Source organism: Theobroma cacao, chromosome 10 (assembly GCF_000208745.1).
Source record: "Theobroma cacao cultivar B97-61/B2 chromosome 10, Criollo_cocoa_genome_V2, whole genome shotgun sequence".
NCBI classification, from domain to species: Eukaryota; Viridiplantae; Streptophyta; class Magnoliopsida; order Malvales; family Malvaceae; genus Theobroma; species Theobroma cacao.
Genome location: NC_030859.1, coordinates 1,420,322 through 1,424,005, shown reverse-complemented (window position 1 = coordinate 1,424,005; position 3,684 = coordinate 1,420,322).

Below are 3,684 nucleotides of genomic sequence, written 5' to 3'. Positions count from 1 at the left end.
TACACCCTTCATCGCCATTTTTTTTTTAAATTTTTTGGAGATATATATTTCAAAATAAAACATTTTTTTCCATTTTTATATGCTTATTGCTCTTGTTTTTATATATTACAAAATTAATTTTCATTTCTTTTGCATTGTCATCGTAAAAAAAATTGAACATTTATAAAATTTTAATTTTAATATAATATATATATTTTTAATAATCTTTTCAAAATAATTTTTTATTTAACAATCCATATAAATAAAGAATTAAAAAATAACCTTGCTTGTTTTTACACACCACTTTCTCTCTCTCTTTCTTTTCCCCTTTCTCTCTCTCTTTTGTTTTTTCATTTTTATTTTACTCTTTTCTTTATAACTCAATATTGAAACACACTTCATTCTTCAAAAGAGATTTATGAGCTTGTTAGCTTGAACAAGAAAGAACAGAGACCACTTACCACTATTATGGGAAATTAAGATAATGTAAAGTTTTCTTTTTGTCTTCCGTGGAACTTGAAATTCAACGAGTAAAGTGTGAAACTTTTAACTTTAAACACTACTTTTGATTTTAATAACAATTATAAATCATTCAACATTGATGATATTTGCAAGTTAATAGAGAGTTTTTATTCTCAGGATTTCACAGAAAAAGAAAGGCTTATTTTGAGGTTACAATTGAGGCATTATGAGCTTGATATACCTCGTCCCAAGGTTTTGAAGATATTAACACACTTTCTCAATCGATTGATAGATTAATTTATCTTATTTTGACTCTTTTAGTTTTTATAGCAATTATAGGGAGAGCTTTTTCAATGATGAAAATTGTGACAATATGACTTTGGAACAAAATGGATAATGAATTTGTTGCACATAATTTAGTTTTTTATATTAAAAAAGACATTGGTAACCTTTTTAATATAGAATCAATAATTGATGAATTTGAATTTAAGAAATATTGTCGAGCATAACTTTCTTAAAGAACTATTGTAAATTTTTCTTTTCTTATTCTTTTTAATTTACATGTTATATAAAATTATTGTCTATTATGAGTTTTTTGATTATTGATTAAATGAAACATATTAATTCTAAAAATTTTTAATTTTTATATATTCTTTTTTTATCTTTACTCTTCAAAAAAGTTGATTAGTTTCACCCCTGACTAGTGGCTAAGTCAATGATGTACTGAATATTGATGTATCAATCTTCTAGGCTTGATGCAAAGTCTCTTTACAAAAATATTATAGCACATGTCGTTGTTCTTGCTGTTGATCTGCTGTCATATTTATCATTGATTTGCTACCGATTTGTGGGTGATTTATTACTAGTTTATGAGAGATTTATTATTCGTTTGTGAGTGATTTGCTGTTAGTTTGTTAGAGATGTGATGATAATGTTCTACAGATGCACCAAAATTCAACTCAATCTTTAAAATAAAGTTTTAAACTCTATCTGATGGGTCATATTGAGAATCTCATCACAGCATATTGGTTATAAATTAGCATTGCCTAACCACAAAAATTAATATTGAGTTATACTGTTGCTGTAACGATCCAAGTCCAACCACTGGCCCAAACCACATAAATTAATATTGGGCCTAAACCACGTGGCTCTCAAAAGCTTAAGCTCAAGTTGCTAGTAGTGGTCGGTTTGGATTGTTATATAGGTCTTAACAATCACATTCATATCAGATGTGAGTTATTGGGTATTACAATCCCACCCACTCACATCCACAGGACTAAGATATCACCAGAGCAATGTGAAAGTTCACATTGGACTGGTACAAGTTTTGATACTATTTGTAACGATCCAAGTCCAACCATTGGTCCAATAGCTTTTTGGGCCTAAATCATGTGGCCCTCAAAAGCTTAAGTTCAAGTTGCTAGTAGTGGTGGACTTGGATTGTTATATAGGTCTTAACAATCACATTCACATCAAGTGTGGGATGCTGGGTATCATAATCTCACCCACTCAAATCCTTGATGTCCTCATATCCTTGATCACATCCATAGGACTAAAATCTCACCAGAGCAATGTGAAAACTCACATCGGACTAGCATAGGCTCTGATACCATTTGTAATGACCTAAGTCTAACCATTGGCTTAACAACTTTTTGGGCCTAAACCACTTGGAGTGGTGGACTTGGATTGTTATATAGGTCTTAACAATCACATTCATATCAAATGTGAGATGTTGGATATTACAATCACACCCATTCACATCCACAGGATCAAGATCTCACCAAAGCAATGTGAAAGTTCATGTAACGACCCCACCCTGGTCGCTATTGGCGTCTAAGACTTCTAAAGAATTTTTGCTAAGTCTTGAACAAGTCTCATTTAAGACTTCTGTTAGTTCATTAAATACATATAATCAAATCACGTGTGTAAGCAAATATTAATAATTAAATTACTATCTACTTCGTTCAAAATAATAACAATTCACGTTTATAAATTAACAATATTTTTCAACATCTCGTAAATGTCATTATGATACAACCCTAAACAACGAAGCGACTCAGAACAGGGTTAAGAGATACCTTTTACCTACTATGTGGTGGTCCGTCTGCACCGATAGTTACACGTTAGACTGATCTCTATCTGAAAATAAGAGTGGTGTGAGTCTCATAGACTCAGTGATCATCATCGACCCCGTGAGCAGGCGAGGAGGGGAAATAAATATAAAGGTGAAATGTTTATAAACCCAAGAGTAAGCATAGAAAATACATTCCATAAAACCGAGAGATTTGTTTTTATACCTTGCAATCCTTAAAAATAATAATTCTCAAGTAAACATGTATGAAATAGTTGTATTTAGGATACTAGAAAATCTTTCAACCTCAACATTCAGTCAACATTAAATTCAATGGCAAGTGAAAAATGAAAATTCTTAAATATAAAAAGGCGAATTAATTTATCACCAATGAATAGGTAAATTTCACTTGCCATTAAATAAATAAAAATTTTTAAGTATTAATGCCATGTATAGTGAAATAAAAATCTATAAATGAGCATCATACTCGGGTAGGTTTAATATAGCCTTTAGGCTTATTATCTCAAACATCATCACTTACTTGTGGGAACTGCCTGCGCCACCATATGAATCGGGACTTCAAGTCCTCCTTTACCTACTCGTGGGAATTACCCACGTCACCAAATATAAATCGGGGTTTTAAGTTCCCTTTTACCTGCTCGTGGGAACTACCCACGTCATCAAATATAAATCGGGGCTTTAGGTCCCTCCCTTTACCTATTCGTGGGAACTACCTACGTCACCAAATATAAATCGAGGCTTCAGGTCCCCCTTTACCTACTCGTGAGAACTACCCGCATCACCAAATATAAATCGGGGCTTCAGGTCTCCCTTTACCTACTCGTGAGAACTACCCACGTTACCAAATATAAATCGGGGCTTCAGGACCCCCTACCCGCATCATCAAATATAAATCGGGGCTTCAAGTCCCCCTTTACCTAGTAGCGGGAACTACCCAAGTCATCAAATATAAATCGGGACTTCAGGTCCCCCTTTATTTACTCGTGGAAATTACCCACTCCACCATATATAAATCGGCGCTTCAAGTCTCCCTTTACCTACCCAGAATATCTCAATCACGTTAAAATGAAAAACATTGCAATTTAATGCATAATTTATTTCAAAGCATGACATACCCAACAAATCAGCATGTTAAGTGAAATCAATAATAA